Source organism: Budorcas taxicolor, chromosome 18 (assembly GCF_023091745.1).
Source record: "Budorcas taxicolor isolate Tak-1 chromosome 18, Takin1.1, whole genome shotgun sequence".
NCBI lineage: Eukaryota > Metazoa > Chordata > Mammalia > Artiodactyla > Bovidae > Budorcas > Budorcas taxicolor.
The window spans coordinates 49,962,939-49,981,585 of record NC_068927.1 but is presented as its reverse complement, the minus strand read 5'-3'; the positions used below and the strand labels follow the sequence as shown (position 1 = coordinate 49,981,585).

At 45.0% G+C, this 18,647-nt stretch overlaps 1 non-coding gene across 1 annotated transcript; it reads left to right on the top strand.

Annotated features, from left to right (window-relative positions):
- The first annotated feature begins 11,254 nt into the window (after window positions 1-11,254).
- On the top strand, window positions 11,255-11,327 carry TRNAG-CCC (transfer RNA glycine (anticodon CCC)). Its single transcript has one exon. It is a non-coding gene; the product is annotated as a tRNA-Gly (tRNA).
- Window positions 11,328-18,647: the final 7,320 nt, after the last annotated feature.

The window sequence follows — 18,647 nt, the reverse complement described above, 5'->3', positions numbered from 1 at the left end:
TGAACCACCAGGGAAGCCCAGAACTGCAATTTTTAAAAATACTTATTTTTATTTCTTTGACTGCACCTGCTCTCAGTTGTGGCGTGGAGGATCTTCCATCTTTGTAGCAGTATGCAGGATCTTTAGTTGGGGCATGAGAACTCTTAGTTGCACCCTGTGGGATCTAGTTTCCCAAGCAGGGATGGAACCTGGGCCCCCTGCACTGAGAGAGCAGGATCTTAGCCCCCTGGACCACCAGGAAAGTCCCCACAATATTTTTTTAGATGCAGCGATGGGCCAGCCTCAGGAGGCAGACATATTTCTCTTTGTTGAATGCTGGCTCCTGCAGGAAGGTAGCCATGTGGCCCCGTTCTCTGCAGGGGACGCCCTCCATTCCCATTCCTTCCTGCCTCCCTGCGTAGTTATAGCACCTGCAACTGAGGCTACCACCTTGAAGGATAAAAGCCAATGTACTGAGGATGGTGAGGGGGAAGGAGAGACAGCCAGGCTCCTTGAGGACATAATTAAATTACTGCACCCACCCTGGGGCTGGTGAGAGCAGGGGGCAGGCACTCACTGGCAGCAAGCAGCAGAGCGGTCCCAGAAGCTGGATTGGAGGGGCTGTTCTCCCGCAGGTGGCATTTCCACGGTGCCTCAGATCCCGGCCATCCTCTGCACGAGTAGAGGCCACCCAGCAGCCTATTCGCCCCTGCTCCGTGCTCGCATACCCTGGCTGCCCTCAGTGCCTGTCCCTGCCAGTTTTCCATGCTGGGTCAGCAGACCTGAACTTTTCCCTAACCCAGCATAGCCATCCCTGGAGGGATCCCCAGGAGTCCCACCTCCCCGTGGTCTCCCCAGTCATCAGCATCTCCCCCGCTCCAGTCACCTGAGCCATCTCTGACTGCCCCGTGGTCAGCCCAGCCCGAGCTCCCCGACTTCTTCAGGGGAAGTAATAAGCCCAAAACAAGTTTCAAAGAGGTAGAACCCAGAACAGTGGTTTACAAATTTCTGGCCATGACTTATTGACAAGTCATAATTAGCACTTTGTTTTTAAATGGAATACAATAAAAAATTGATTTTTCCAGAGTACACAACATATTTGTTGTTGCTCAGTCACCAAGTCATGTCTGACTTGGCATATAGTAAGGGTAAATAGCTGCAAGAAATTCTGTGTACTGATTGCTATGGAAAATGTATTTCATACTCAGGTTGTGGTTACAACATTTGGAAGGACATTATGCCTTGAAGTCCACAGCACATGCTTGAAAAGAATTAATATCAGGCCCCTCTAAACCTTTTGCTCAGGCCATTCTCAGGAAAAGTTCCTTTTGTTTAACTAGACACTCAAATCAGAGACCCTGGCCTCGTTCTGGATTCCTCTCTCTCTTGTCTCTCCACCCAGCCCAACAGAAAATGCTGTTTCTTCCCTTCAAAATACATGTGGAGTAGAGTAGGAACTAGTATTATTTTGTAAAGCAAGTATACTCCAGTGAAATTTTTAATAATAGTAATAAATACATACATTTAATTATTTATTACCATTTAAATTGATGTTTTCAAACTGTGGTACTGGAGAAGACTCCTGAGAGTTCTTTGGACAGCAAGGAGATCAAACCAGTCAATTCTAAAGGAAATCAACCCTGAATATTCACTGGAAGAACTAATGCTGAAGCTGAAGCTCCAATACTTTGGCCACCTGATGTGATGAGCTGACCCATTAGAAAAGATCCTGATGCTGGAAAAGATTGAGGGTAGGAGGAGAAGGGGACAACAGAGGATGAGATGGTTGGATGGCATGACCAACTCAATGGACGAGTCTGAGCAAACTCTGGGGAATAGTGAAGGACAGATAAGCCTGGCATGCTACATTACATGGGGTCACAAAGGGTCAGACACGACTTAGCGACGGAACAACAACCATCTCAAACACACTTGAGATGATTAATTTTAAAATATATATATGCAGAGTCAGCCCCACCTCTGCCACCACCTTGCTCTAGTCCTGGGCAGGATTGCCTCTTTCCTTGATTATGATTCATCTAGTTTGGAGAGAGCAAGATCCAGGAAGGCACTCTGCACATAGTAGGTGCTGCATGCTGGAGGTGCTTGTGTCTGGACTGACTGAACCACCTCCTCACCCCTATTCAGTGAGGGTGGAAGGAGCAGGGCTAGGCTGTGAGGTTGCTTGGCCAGCATCCTTCCACTGTCCCCCTCCACCATCACCCCCCGCAAGAGCCTGTTCTCTGATTTTCCTCCCTGTTGGCCCTTTACATCCCCCTCCAATTTGAGCCCACAGAATTCCTTGGCAGTCCAGTGGTTAGGACTCAGCACTTTCACTGGCCATCGCCCAGACTCAGTCCCTGGTCCCAGAGTTAAGATTCTGCAAGCCGCGTGGCATGACCAGAAAAAAAAGAAAAAAAGAACACATAGAAAAGAGAATCTGAGTCCAGCTGCTCCCTCCACACCCAGGCTGGATAATTCCAGGTTGATTGCACCCTCCCCACATTCCCATCCTATAGACAGGACAGTTGATCTATCCCAGGGATAGTCTCCAAATTCCTGATCCCCGATCCCTGGGGAAACTTAAGACATCCTTGTTCATCTCTGCGTCACAACCCTGACTTCAGCCTGGCCAAGAGCGGAGCCAGGAAAAGGGATGCTGAGTGATTCCATTAACACACTGGACATCATTTAACTCCCTCCAGGGGCTGTGGCCAGGCCTGACAGCAAGACTCAGGAAAGAATGCAGAATAGACAGCTGGGCAGTAGACAGACCAGCTGATGCCAATCCAAGCTGTAAGCAACCCTGGGTAGCCTTGCAGACTTCCTCTGATTTCACTGGCTGTGAACTGGTACTCATGCGAGGGAACGGTACACCCTGACCTGGGACACAAGCCAGGGGACCAGAACTTGGGAGTCTGTGAAGCCGCTTTGTTTTGGTAACTATTTGAAAAGGACCCTGTGGGTTTTTTCATAACCAATAAGTCAGAGCTCTTGTTCTTGTTCCAGCCCCAAATTTCTGTCTACGAATCAATCTCACCACACTAATAAAATTTTCCTTAAGAATGTTTTTTAATGCCCAGTTGTAAGAAGGCTTACAATTACATACAGAAGGCCAATGGAACCCACAGAATTAATGCTTTCATGTTATGCTTAAGAATCATCTGGGATATTCAGTATTTAATATATTTGAAATGTTTAAGAGAATTTGGCATAAAAATGGGACAAACATGTCCTGTAAATGTCAGTCTTCCAATGTAACATGTATTATTGAGTAATTCATTATTTTAGACTTGTAATTTTTCACTGAAACGTGAAAGGGCATTTTTCAAAGTGAGTAAATGGTACTAGAATATTTAAAAGATCTTGATATGCTTGTAATTTATTATATGAGTTAAGAACCTGGGGAAGTTGTGCTTTTTAGAAGCTTCTGTTGAGTGGTCAAAGAAAATTGAGATGTGTTAAAATGTGTGAAAGCAGAGCACTTAAGGAAATTTAATTAACTCAAATTCTAAATAGGATGTGAAGCTGTTGTAACTGGACTTGATTGAACATTAATCAAAGACCTCCCTCAAAGTGCCCGTTAAAATGATTGGATTTAAATAAAGACCTACTGTAGAGCCCAGGGACCTCTATTCAATACTCTGTAAATACCTATGTGGGAAAAGAATCCTAAACAAGAGTGGATATATGTATATGTATAACTGATTCACTTTGCTGTATACCTGAAACGAACACAGCATTGTAAATCAACTATACTCCAAAAAAAAAAGTTTAAATAAATAAAAAATAAAGTTTAATGCATTTATAAATAGAATAATATTTGGAAGTAAAAGTTTGAAGCTAAGGAGGACTATATTTTTCTTTGGTAGTGTTAATGTATTGAAGATTAACTTAAAACATGAAGTAATTGATCTTTTCCATCCACAAATGTCTTCCCAGTGACACCAGAACACTTCTGGACCCTCTGTCCTCTGCTGGTAAGAAGCCACCCCACCTCACTGGTTGTTGTTGTTTTCGTTGCTTGGTCGTGTCTGACTCTGTGACCCCATAGGCTGTAGCCCACCAGGCTCTTCTGTCCATGGGATTTCCAGGGCAAGAATACTGGGAGTGGGTTGCCGCTTCCTTCTACACGGCCCCTCACTGGTGTAAGTTACTAATTTTCACTTAGAGAAATGGTGCAAGACACAGCTACTTTGTCCCCCCATCCACCTCCCTTTGGTCCACAGGAAGCCCCTGAGATGACCTCCAGTGACCCCCAGCTCCGCGTGTTTATCCTCTGCACAGTCCCCCTCCTCTGGGCGTGTGCACTGGATTTAAGTGGCTCGCTTCGAACAAACAGAAAATGGCCAAAGTAGTGAGATGTCACTTCTGAGATCAGGCTACAAAAGGGCTGTGACTTTTCTCTTGCTTGCCCTCTCTGCCTCTCTCACTTGCTTTCTTTCTTTTTAATTAATTAATTTTTACTTTTGGCTTCAGTGGGTCTTCACTGCTGCACATGCAGGCTTTCTCTGCTTGCAGAGAGCAGAGGCTACTCTCTAGCTGCCGTATGCAAGCTCCTCATGGCAGTTTCTCCTGTTGCAGAGCATGGGTTCTAGGTTTCCAGGCCTCAGTATTTGTGTGAGCTCAGTAATTGCGGCACACAGGCTTAGTTGTTCCATGGCATGAGTGATCCTTTCAGACTAGGGATCAAACCCGTGTCTCCTGCACTGGCAGGGAGATTTTTAGTCACCAGACCACCAGTGAAGTCTCTCTCACTCACTCTCATGCTCAGAGGGAAGCCACACTCTGAGTCACCCTGCAGAGAGGCCCAGATGGCAAGGAACTGACCGATAACCAGTGAGGACCTGGGACCTGCCAACAAGCATGCCAGAAGTCTTGGAAAACTGTCTTTCCCCTGTTGCTTTGAAATGACTGTAGCCTTGGCCAACACCTTACTTGTAGTTTGGGAAGAGACTGACCCAGAGGGACTGATTCCTGACCTTCGACAACATAAGATAAAAAGTGTTCATTGTTTGAAATCACTAAGTGTTTAGGGGTCTTCACAGATGGCACTGGTGGTAAAGAACCCGTCTGCCAGTGCAGGAGACAAAAGAGACTCAGCTTCAATTCCTGGGTCGGGAAGATGCCCTGGAGGAGGGCATGGCAACCCACTCCAGTGTTATTGCCTGGAGAATCCCATGGACAGAGGAGCCTGGTGGGCTACTGTCCACAGGGTTGCAAAGAGTCAGACACGACTGAAGTGACAACACGCACGTATAAGTGTTGTAGGGGAGTGATTTGTTATACAGCAATGGCTAACTAATACCATAGTAATAGTATCTTATTGGGCATAAGATCCTACAGATAGAAAACCTACATTTCCCATCCTCCCATGCAGCCAGGCATGGTCTTGTGTGGTATGGTAGTCATGATAAGCCATCTGACCACAAAGACAAGACCAGCACCTAGGAGGAACCAAGATCCCTGAATAACTTCATGCAGCAGAGGTGTTTTATCAACCTGGAGAGAAAGAGGAAGAGAAAAATAAACTTCAAACTTGGATCTCTGTTTGACAGATCAATCTCAGCTTTCCCCAAACCCCCTTTATTCTCTCTCTTATTAGCCTCATTTTCATCAATGATAAGGAAGACCTTATAGTTTGGCATGCTTTGTATGAGTTTTCAGTGTTTTCCCCAAAACATTACAATTGTTAATAAATACATATTTTTTTCGTGTAAGTCATAAGGCAACCCCCTACCAGCCCATGTGCCATCAATCATGTAAGTCCTGCTCTTCTGCTTCTTTGCCCCAGGGAAGTATTGCTTGCGAAAGCTGTATTCATACATTTCTTTTCAAAATCTCTTCTCCTGCACCAGCAATCCTCTGGCAACCCATGGTCTCCTGGTGGCTCAGCTGGCCAGCTTGACAAAAACTACAGGCTGTCTTTCTTCCTAAGCATGGATCTTCAAAGGTGATCCCGATTACAGACACTGGATACTTGGCAAACACTGCCTTAGAGAAAATCACATGCAGTGATTCCCAGCAAGTCTGACTTGTGTAGGCGTACCTGAGCCTGAGGCTTTCAGAGATTCCCCATCGTGCACCTTGCACCTACAGGTAACACCGCAGCCCTTAGATCTCTGATTCAGCAGGGCTTCTCCTGCTGAGTGGGCCACCTTCATAAAATAATAGCAGGAGGAGTTTGTGAAGAGGCCAACACATGAAGAACAAGGTACAAAATTCAGTGTGTGAAGCCCTAGGAAACCTCTGTCCAGGGAAGGGGGCGCCTGGCAGGCCGCGGTTCTCAAGATCTCGGGTGGATCAGCCCAGGATGACGGTGGTGGGCTCCGGGGTCAGAGCTCTTCTCATCCCTTCCCTGTGTTGTCTTTGCCTGCATCTTCAGGACAGCAGTGGTACCTGCCTCCGAGGGTTGCTGGAAGGATTAGATGAGGTAACATACCTAAAGCACTTAGCCCAGCAGCTGGTATGTAAGAGCCATCACTACAGAACATTACTGTGTAATATCTATTAGGATGACGACTTCTTGTTTAGTCGCTAAGTCGTGTCTGACTTTTTGTGACCCAGTGGACTGTAGCCCACCAGGCCTCTCTGTCCAGGGGATTTTCCTAGGCAAGAATCCTGGAGAGGGTTGCTATTTCCTTCTCTAGGAGATCTCCCCAACCCAGGGATCGAACACATGTCTCCTACATCAGTAGGTGGTATCATCACTGCTAAGCCATCAGGGAAGTCCAGATGATGACGACTCTTGAAATAAAAAGAACCATGGTTGGTACTCTGCATTTCCACTGCTGCAGGGCACATGGGTTTGATCCCTGGTCAGGGAACTAAGATCCCGCATGCACTGAGGCACAGTCAAAAAAGAAGAAAATAGAACCATGGGTGAAGCCGAGCCACAGTGTTTTGCATCAAGAGCCTGAATCCAAAGCTGGACCCTGCAGAGAAGATGCGCAAGGATGTGATCTCCTCCACATGGAACTTCCTCATCCATGTGGCCCTGCCGAGAGTCACTCCTTGTATCTTAGAGAAACCGGACAGCCTAAGAAGAGCGAGCATCGCCTGTCAGTGCACAATGTGAAAACCCTGGTCATAGTTTCTATTCCTGTCTGCAAATGAATAGGCCCAGAGAGATGTCAGAGACTCTTTAAATGGACACAAAAATTCTACTTATTAAGAACAAGTTTGGCTCAGGTAACTGACCTTTATAGCTGAAAGAAAAGGCTATTTGAAAAGTATGAAAAGATTTTTTGAGATCTGAGTACACTGTCATGCATGTGATATTCAGCCTCGGAATGGTGGTGTAATTGTAGATAATGTTCAAGTCCTTTTTGTAGCAAGTATTAATTGTAAGAGAATTATGCCTGTGAAAAAAAATTATTTAATAAAGTTAAATAAATAAAAGAACCATGGTTTGTGGTCGGTTGAATTTGGCCCCCAAATGACCTAGGTCCTCACCCCTGGAACATGTAAATACTCCCTCATATTGCCAAAGAGACTTTACATGGTTTTAAAATTTTTTATTTATTTGGCTGCACTGGGTCTTAGTTGTAGCAGGCGAACTCTTAGTTGCAGCATATGAGACCTAGTTCAAACTTGGGCCCCCGGCATTGGGAGCTTAGAGTCTTCGCCACTGAACCATCAGGGAAGTCCCTACAGGGTCCTGAGATGGGAGATTCTCCTAGATTATGCAAGTGGGACTGAGCAGGTAAAACTCACAGCAGAGCGATTAGGAATCTTCTTTTCCTCCCATTGTCTTCCCAAAGGCCATGCTCTTTTCCTCCAGGTCGGGGTGAGGGGTTGGGGATGGCAGGGGTGGGGGGGAATGGGAGGTGGGGTGCGTACACCTCTCACATGATGATTTTATGACCTACTTCAGGGAAGAAGGGCAAAGAAAAGAGGAGGTCAGAGTGATTTCCCTACTTCTGCCGTTTTCAAACTCCCTCAGCTTAAAATAATCAGAGTGCCAATGTGCCACATTTGAGGGCTGCATGTCCTGAACCGCATCATTTGCAACTTGCCTTTTCATTCAGAGGTTTTCCTCAATCTGAGTGTGTTTTCTTTGGAACTCTCTGCCCTCCAACTCTGCACATCATCACTGAGCAGATGTGCTTCTGGTTTATTAACTGGTGCCATAACCACCATCAATCACTAAGATGAGACTGGCCAGCTCTGTTTTTGAAATTTCTTTCCTCTCTAACTGTTTTGAATTTTCTGCTGGGCCAGGCCCTGGACTGAGTGCTTTGAAAGGATTATCCCAAGAGCTGCCACCACAAATGCCCACAGGGCCAGGCAGGTAATGTGACAGGTGATGGGCCCAGGCATATCAGAATGTGTAGGGGGGATGGCGTAGCCTACAGAGCAGCCTCTCTTCCAGTCACTCCCTGCCATGCGAGTGTGCGGGCCAGGGCACTTCCAAAAGAAGCTGGAAAATTAGATTTTATGTGATGTCACCCCTGGAGCTTTCAGTGTTTGTAGCCAATGCTTCATTTGAAAAACACAGCATATGACCAGTGACTGCAGAAAAGTGGGAAAAGGTTGATGAACAGAAAATCATGGAAAAGAAACACGAGCAATTCTTAAACAGAAGAAAAGAAGATCCTCTTCCTCACCAGAAGAGAAATGCAAACTAAGACTGGGCGAGTTACCATTTGTCACGTCTTAGGAAAAGATTGAAAACATTTGATAAGACACCAAACTAGAAAAAGTGTAGCAGCTTGTCATTTCAGGTCTTGATGGTTGATGAGGATAAAAGCTGGGGTTAGGGACTTTCCTGGCAGTCCAGTGGTTAAGATTCCCCGCTTATAATGCAGGGGGAAGGGGTTTGATCCCTGCTTGGGGAACTGAGATCCCACATGCCTGCCATGCAGTGTGGCAGAAAAAATAAAATCTGAGGTTGTATAACACTGTGTGACTACTAGGATGGCCATAATAATGGTAAAAATGGAGAATAAGTGCTGGCGAGGACGTGGTGAAATTGGAACCCTCATACATTGCTAGTGGGAATGTAAAATGGTGCAGATGCCATGGGAAGCTGTCCGGGTGGTTATCAAAAAGTGAAACAGAATTGCCATAATCACATGTGCAGTTCCTCTCCTAGGTATATACCCATAAAGAACTGGAAACAGGAACTCAAGCAGAGACCTATAGGTGAATGTTCATAGCAGCTTTATCTACAGTAGCCGAAGGGCAGGCACAAACCAAACATCTCTGACGAAGGGATAAGTAAAATACAGTACATCCACGCAGAGGAATACTCTTCAGCCATCAAAAGGAATGAGGCTCAGATGTATGCTACCACATGCATGAACCTTGGAAGCATTATGCAAAGTGAAGTAAGCCAGACACGAAAGAAAAAATGCCATATGATTCCACTAATATGAAATATCTAGAACTGGCAATTCATAGAGAAGGTAAATTAGATGTTAGCAGGGGCTGAAGGGAGGAAGGAATAGGCATTATTGCTTAATGGATACAGAGTTTCTGTTTGAAGTGATGAAATATTTGGGAAATAGAGAAAGGTGATGTTTGCAAGATACTATGAAGGCAACCAGTGCTGCAGCAGCGTACACTTAGAAAGGACTAAACTGGCACATTTTCTGTTATATATTTTTTACCTCAGTTAAAAAAAATAGCTGGAGTTTTATTAAACCATACTGACTTTGGATTTAACTGGGTAGAAACAAATCCTGCTCAGGGACTGCCCTGGTGGTCCAGTGGCTGAGACTCCGCATTTCCAGAGCAGGGAGCCCGGGTTTGATCCCTCATCAGGAAACTAGATCCTACATGCAGCAACTAAGAGTTTGCATGCCGAAGCTAAAGATCCCCCATGCTGCAAGAAGATCGACAATCCTACATGCCACCACCAACACCCAATGCAGTCAAATAAATATTTTTAAAAGAAACAGGTCCTGCTCAGAACAAAAAGTGCCAGCCTATATCATATGAGAAGATGCTCAGAACATATGTGATGGGAGGGGGCAGGGATCATGCCCACTGGGGTCGTAAATAAAGCCTTTCTACGTGTTCAGAGCTGATCCCGTGGACAGTTCCTGGGGAACGACCACATTGGTGGGCTGCTGTGATGGGTGCTCCCCCATCTCATCACTGATCCTGAATTGTTGACTAGATCCAAACTGGCTCCACCTCCACCCAAAAGCTTGGCAGCTCTGAGCCAGTAACCCTAACTCTTCCCATTGGGCAAATAAAATCATAACTTCCAACAGGAAAGAAGAATACACATTGGAGCAGCCATCGTAAAGAAACAACAAATTCAAACCCGCGGTGTCAGCACATCGGTGACACGAGTCAGTTTCATAATCATTATCATATCACACGATTGCCTCCTCTATCCATTAAGGTACTTGCAACATTTACAAGGATCTGATATTAGATTTGTGAAGGGTTTAAGTGATAGCATTTGGAAGGACTGTTTAATGGGTTAGGGAAATCTGATATAGAAGAATAACTGCTTAGTGATTTTATCACAGAACAAAGATTAGTTAGTATTCCTATTCACACACAAGCCCCATGGCTGTTGGCAAATCCAGCAGCGTGGGAAAATGGTTGCTTTCATACATTGCTGAGCAACGGGTAATTCTGCAGTAACTAAGAAAATTTTATGCATGTACCATTTTATAAAGCATTGCATTTTTTATTGAGATAGAATTCACATAACAAAACAATTTATCATATTAAATTGTGTGACTCTGTGTTTTCTAGTATGTACACAATACTGTTCAACCATCACCCATTATCTGATTCGAGAACCTTAACATCTCTCCTTTCTCTGCAGTTCCCTCAGGGCGGTGTGTGTGTATTGCTTCAGTCATGTCCGACTCTTTGCAACCCCATGGACTGTAGCCCACCAGGCATTCTTTGCAATCCCATGGACTGTAGCCCACCAGGCTCCTCTTTCCACAGGACTCTCTAGGCAAGAATACTGGAGAGGGTTGCCACTTCCTACTCCAGGGGGTCTTCCCAACCCAGGGATCGAACCCACGTCTCTTACGTCTCCTGCATTGGCAGGCAGATTCTTTACCACTAGTGCCACCTGGGAGACCCGCCTTGGCAACCACTCGTCTACTTTGTGCCTCTGTAGATTTGCCTGTTCTGGTCATTCCTAAATAAATGGGATCAGTACAGCATGTGGGTTTCTGTCCTGGGTCCTTTAACTTCTCATAATTATTTTAAGTTTCATCCTGGTGGTAACATGTATTCGTACTTCATTTCTTTTTCTGGCTCAATAACCCTGTTTCAAGAATTTCATTGCAGGACTTCCCTGGTGGTCCAGTGGTTAAGACTCAGCATTCCCAATGCAGGGGGCGCAGGTTCAATCCCTGGTCAGGGAACTAAGATCCTGCATGCTGCACAGAGAGGCCAATAAAAGTAATAATATAATTCCATTGCATCGAAATATCACATTATGTTAATCTATTCATTCGTTAATGGACACTTGGGTTGTTTCTGTCTTTTGGCTGTTATGAATATTCTTGCTATGAACACTTGTGCACAGGTATTTGTGTGGACATGTGTTTTCCTTTCTCTATGGTGTAGACCTCAGAGTGGAACTGAGGGTTATATGAGAACTCTATGTTCAACTTTTTGAGGACCTTTTCCAGACTGGTATAGTTCCACGCAGCCACACCATTTTCCATTTTCACCAGCAGCAGTGTATGAGGGTTCCAATTTACCCACACACTCAGCAACACTTACCATTGTTCCTTTTTAAAATTACAACCAAGGGACTTCTCTGGCAGTCCAGAGGTTAAGACTTCAAGCTTCCACTACAGGAGGTGCCACAGATTCCATCCCAGGTACCTGGGATCCCACCATATGGCACAGCCAAAAAATAAAATTTTAAAATAAAATCACAACCATGCACATCTTGTGACTGAGTCACTTTTAGAAATATATACTATGATGACACACATTGTATATGGCAGCAGTATTAGAAATACTCTTTTTTTTTTTTTTCTATCAGTAAAGGACAAGAGAAAAGCATCAAGTACCTTCACACAAAAATAAGTGAATAAGGATGGGAATTCTCCAGTGGTCCAGTAATTAGGACCCCGACTTTCATTGCCAAGGGCGCAGGCCTCATCTTTGGCTGGGGAATTAAGCTCCCACAAGCCAAATGGCCAATTAAAAAAATTTTTTTAAAGGAAATTCTCTATGTAATGATATGGAAAGATAATAAAAAATAGACTAAATGAGAGGAGGTGGGGAAAAGGGATACATTGGGAGTTTGGGACTAGCAGATGCAAACTATATATAGAATGGATAGATAACAAGGTCCTATTTTGATAGCACAGGGAATTATATTCAAAATCCTATAATAAACCATATTAGAAAAGAATTGTTAAAATACATATGATAAAAGCAAAGTGTCAAACAGGGAGCATATGGTATGTTATTGTTCATTTGATGAGAGAGTGTGTGTGAGTGTGTGTTTGTGTGTGTGTGTGTATGCAATTCCTTGTCCATGTATAGAAAAATCTGCAAGAACATATCTGAATTAAGTGGATAACTGGGATGGCTGAAGGGAATGGTAGAAGAGAGATTAGCGCTGGAAACATTTTTATACTTTTAAATTCTTATACCATGTAAATATATTACCCTATTCAAAATAAATTACCCTATAGGATAATTATCCTATTCAATGAGAACACTTTAAAACGCTGAAAACTAAACAAAACATATGCAGGCCTGATAGAAAATAGAGGCAATCTAGAGGTAGGTTAGGGGGAGGGAAGAGAGGCTCAAGAGGAAGGGGATTTATGTATAATTATGGCATATTATGGCATATACATATAATAGATTATGTATAATATATTTGCATTATAGATGGCAGACACCATCACAACACTGTAAAGCAATTTTCCTCCAATTAAAAAATAATTTTTTTAAAAAAGTAAAGAAAATGGAGACAAGACTTCCCTGATGGCCCAGTGGTTAAGACTCCGCACTTTCACTACAAGAGGCACAGGTTCGATCCCTGGTTGGGGACCTAAGACTGCTGCATGACACAGCCCAAAAAATAAAAAAGGAAGAAACTGGATTCTACCCTCACTCCATAAGGAGACTGACGGCACAGTGAGACGACAGAGCGAGCTGCCTTGGCTCACTCAGGAACCACTGTTGTCACCAGGAAACAAAGTCTGACCCAAAGCCCACCCTCTTAGCATCTTAGAGGGTATGATACACTCCCACATGCAAGTAATAGAACAAAAAAGGAAATCAGCTGACAATGCACAGGGATGGGGAAGGAGACTGGATTTGTTTCCTTTTGCTGCTGTAACAAATTACCATAAACTCAATGGCTTAACACAGCAAAAGTTATCCTTTCACAGTTCTAGAGGTTAGAGGTCCAAAGTCAGTTAGGTCGATAGTCAAGGGGGCTCAGGGCTGTTTGCTTTAGAAGATTCTGAGTGGGAGACTATGTCTTTGCCTTTTTCAGCTTCCAGTTGACTTGTGGCCCCTTCCTCCACTTTCAAAGCCCATCACTAGCATCTCTGCTTCTGTTATCACATTGCCCTCCCTCTGACCGACTTCTCCTGTCTCCTTTCTATCAAGAGTACCGAAGTTGTATTCAGGCTGGTCTCAGCATCCCAAGATCCTTAACTCAATCACATCCACATAATATTTTTGCTGTGTTAGGCAACATTCATTTTGCCAACAAAAGTCAGTCTAGTCAAAGCTATGGTTTTTCCAGTGATCATGAACGGATGTTGAGAGTTGGACCATAAAGGAGGCTGAGAGCCGAAAAATTGATGATTTTGAACTATGGTACTGGAGAAGACTCTTGAGAGTTCCTTGGACAGCAAGGAGATCAAGCCAGTAAGTCCTAAAGGAAATCAACCCTGAATATTGATTGGAAGTATTACTGAGAGGTATGCGTGGGCCAATACTCTGGCCAGCTGATGCAAAGAGTCGACTCATTGCAAAAGACCCTGATGCTGGGAAAGCTTGAAGGCACAAGGATAAGGGGGTGACAGAGGATAGATGGCTAGATAGCATCACCAACTCAATGAGCATGAATTTGAGGATTCATGCTAGGAAATAGTGAAGGACAAGGAAGCCTGGCATGTTGCAGTTCATGGGATCACAAAGAGTTGGACACGACTTAGCAACTGAACAACAGAAAGGCAACATTCACAGATTCCGAGAATTAGGGCACAGATATCTTGGTGGGGAGGCAGGGGGACTTTCTTCAGCCTAGTGTAACTGTGTAACTCAGATTGCAACTTGACTCCATGACCTTTTAACCAAGATCACACATCTGGTCTCGGGACTTAATGAAGCTCAGGGTTTTGATGTCTCTTTGCAGATTCAGTAAGAAACAAGTGATGATGTGGATAGTTTTTATGGGCTGAGTAACTTCATAGGCTAATGAGTGGGAGGAGTATTCCAACTATTTGGGGGAGTTCAGCTCAGTCGCCCAGTCATGTCCAACTCTTTGTGACCCCCTGGTGTAGCACACCAGGCTTTCCTGTCCATCACCAACTCCCGGAGTCTGCTCAAACTCATGTCCATCGAGTCGGTGATGCCATCCAACCATCTCATCCTCTGTCATCCCCTTCTCCTGCCTTCAGTCTTTCCCAGCATCAGGGTCTTTTCCACTGAGTCAATTCTTCCCATCAGGTGGCCAAATTATTAGAGTTTCAGCTTCAGCATCAATCCTTCCAGTGAATATTCAGGACTGATTTCCTTTATGATTGACTTGACAGGTTTGATCTCCTTGCAGTCCAAGGGACTCTCAACAGGCTTCTCCAACACCACAGTTCAAAAGCATCAATTCTTTGGCACTCAGCTTTCTTTATAGTCCATCTCTCACAGTGAACTAAAATGGACTGGAATGGGCGAATTTAATTCAGATGACCATTATATCTATGACTGTGGGCAAGAATCCCTTAGAAGAAAATCTCAAAAATGACAGGATGATCTCTGTTCATTTCCAAGGCAAACCATTCAGTGTCACTGTAATCCAAGTCTATGCCCCAACCAGCAATGCTGGAGAAGCTGAAGTTGAACGGTTCTATGAAGACCTACAAGATCTTCTAGAATTAACACCCAAAAAAGATGTCCTTTTCACCATAGGGGACTGGAATGCACAAGTAGGAAGTCAAGAAATTTGGGGGAAGGGGGTGGAGATTTCCAGGGATTAGGCCACTGCCCACTTTTTGGTCTTTGATGCTCAGCCTTGGAACTGTCAAGGCACTGTTGGGTGTGTCACTTAGCATATGCAAATGTGTTACAAGTGAGCATATATTGAGGCTCAAGGTCTGGTGGAAATCACCCTGCCCACCATCGTGGACCTATTTGGTTCTAATTAGCTCATGTCGTGTCCTTTAGCATATGCAAATGTGTTACGAATGAGCGTATATTGAGGCTCAAGGTCTGGTGGAAATCACCCTGCCCACCATCGTGGACCTATTTGGTTCTAATCAGCTCATGTCGTGTCCTTGGGCTCTGTCATTCTTTCAAAGGTTGTGCCCTGCCTCTTTCCCTCAGGTTTCACTGCCACAAACACCACCACTTGGGAGAAGTTCCAAATTCCACACATTTCTGGTAAGACAAACAAGGTAGAGGCTTGGGGACATGAATCAGAGTAAAGAGGTCAGTGCACTCAAGACAGGTCTGCAGCAAAGAGTGAGCCCGACAGGACTCGGGCTGCAGTGCGTGGGCAGGAATGAGAAAATGCAGCCAAGGCAGGCTCCTGTGACGGTTTCTCCAAGCTTCCTGCATCCTGGCCTCCTGCCTTCCCCAGGGCACAAGCCACCCCGCATTCATGGGCAGGAAAACAACAACCGAAGGGCGGTTCCCTAAAGAGATCCAGCTCTCTGCCAGCCTGAGGCGGTCACTAGGCTAGGTGGTGGCTTCTGGAAAAAGCCCGTCCTGTTCTGGCACTTGCGGGGGAGTGGAGGGCAGCTGAAAGTGGGACTCCTGGTCTCTTACCACCCACGCGGGAGGCCAGCCCAGCGGCAAGTCCCACACCCAGACACAAAGCCCGCATTCATGCCGTGACCTGGCAGGAAAACAGTCAACATTTATAACAGAAAGCACAGCCCATCACCTACAGACAGCAGCCTTGTGCCTGCGTTGAGAACGGCAAGAAACAAGCTACACCAGCAGACAGGAAAAGAAAACCAGCCCCAAGCAAGACAGAACCCAGAGGAAATCACCAATTCAAGCCCCAGCCAAGCTGCACAAACTGACTCTGGTTCTTGTCTCTTTAGTCTCTTTTTCAGCCTTTCCTGTTGACTTTTTTGAAAAGTTCTGGACAGTTGTTTTTCGGCAGGGGCCAGTTATATTATGTTCAATACTGATTGCTTTCACATTATTCAATGTCGGTTTAGGGCTTCCCTGGTGACCCAGGGCTGCCACTACAGGAGACATGGGTTCGATCACCAGTCCAGGAAGATCCCACAGGCCACAGAGCAACTAGGCCCGTGTGCCACAACTACTGAGCCTGTGCTCTGGAGGCCACGAGCCACGACTAGTGGAGCCTGTACACCCTAGAGCTAGTTGCTCGGCAACTAGAGCAGCCACGGCAATGAGAAGCCCAACCACCACGACTAGAGGGCAGCCGCCACGTGCCGCAACTGGAGACCAGCCCCCCAGCGAGGAAGGCCCTGCATAGCCAAAAATAAATACATAAAATTATTTAAAAAAATAAATCGAGATTACAATTTTTTTAACTAGCATTCTGCTTAGGCAATGTTGTACACTTCCTATAATGTCACATCAAGAGACCCTTGAGGTCATGCTGTCCCACTACTGAGGATATCATTTGAGTCTGTCTGCCAGCACCCACCATCCCTCACTTGGTAGGTATATTTTTCCCCCTTTCTAATGAATAATTCATCTGATGGGTAATAATTCTGGACTATTCTCCAATAGCCTTTTACCAATGGTTTTAACACCCTCTGATAATCCATTTTGAGGGGGGGATACCCTGTGTTTTTTCTCCATTTTATCTGTAATAAACCAGCATTATCTGTTGAAATTAATTGCTTAGTGCCTGTAAATCTATATAACCTGAAGTCTGCAAAGCAGTTGCTTAATAATGGTATCAATTAAAAAAAAACAAAACTAAAAACTAAAAACCATTGCTACAGTCTCTTACCCGCAAACTTTCTTCATAAATTAGGCCCCAAAGTCTTCAAGCAATAAGACCTGACAGAACTGTCATCACATATTTATAACTGTTCCACTAAGAGTGTACTTCTCTCTACACATGCTTTCAAGTAGAATTATCACGTGATCATGGATGGCTGTCCTGACCCTTCTGGGAATGCTGCAGAATGCTGTATATGCCTCACATACATTCTGAAAGTGAAGGTCACTCAGTCGTGTCCAACTCTTTGGGACTCCACGGACTATACAGTCCATGGAATTCTCCAGGCCAGAATACTGGAGTGGGTAGCCTTTCCCTTCTCCAGGGGATCTTCCCAACCCACTGACTTCTAAAAAAACAAAACTCCGGAATCCATGCCATCTAGTCCTAGATCTTTCAGATAAGGAACTGTGTGTGGACCTACACTGAAAACATTATTAATAATACAACAATTTTACAACCTGTATCAGAAAATGCTTTGAAAGGTGGATGGTACAAATAATGAGAGGTACTGTTTACTGCAGAGAAGGCAATGGCACCCCACTCCAGTACTCTTGCCTGGAAAATCCCGTGGATGGAGGAGCCTGGTGGGCTGCAGTCTATGGGGTCGCTAAGAGTCGGACACGACTGAGCGACTTCACTTTCACTTTTATGCACCAGAGAAGGAAATGGCAACCCACTCCAGTGTTCTTGTCTGGAGAATCCCAGGGACGGGGGAGCCCGGTGAGCTGCCGTCTATGGGGTCGCACAGAGTCGGACACGACTGAAGCGACTTAGCAGCAGCAGCAGCAGCGTTTAATGGGTGGTGGTGGTGTTGTTCAGTCGCTAAGTTGAGTCTGACTCTTTGCAACCCCATGGACTATAGCACACCAGGCTTCCCTGAGTTTGCTCAAACTCATGTCCTTTGAGTTGGTGATGCCATCCAACCACCTCATCCTCTGTCATCCCTTTCTCCTCCCACCTTCAATCTTTCCCAGCATCAGGGTCTTTTCCAGTGAGTCGGCTCTTCACTTCAGGCGGCCAAATATTGACGCTTTAGCTTCAGCATCAGTCCTTCCAATGAATATTCTTGGTTGATTTCCTTTAGGATTGACTGATTTGATCTCCTTGCTGTCCAAGAGACTCTTAAGAGTCTTCTCCAGCACCACAGTTCAAAAGCATCAATTCTTTGGCACTCAGCCTTCTTTATGGTCCAAATCTCACATCTGTACATGACTACTGAAGAAACCATAGTTTTGACTATATGGATCTTTGTTGGCAAAGTGATGTCTGCTTTTTCATATGTTCTCTATATTTCTCATAGCTACTTTTTCCTTTCAAGGAGCAAGTGTCTTTTAATTTCATGGCTGCTACAGGCGCAGATCTTACACTGTCCTCATGGCAGCGCTGTGGTGCCTTTCCCAGGCTTCCAGCGGAGGGGACCTGGGGAAAGGAGGCTTAAACCCCTTTTTGTGTGACCAAGCAAGTGACTTACACCTCATGCAAAGCCTACCCATCTCTGGGCCTCAGTTTCTCAGGAGAGGAGGCAGCTGTAGAGAACTGCATATACAGC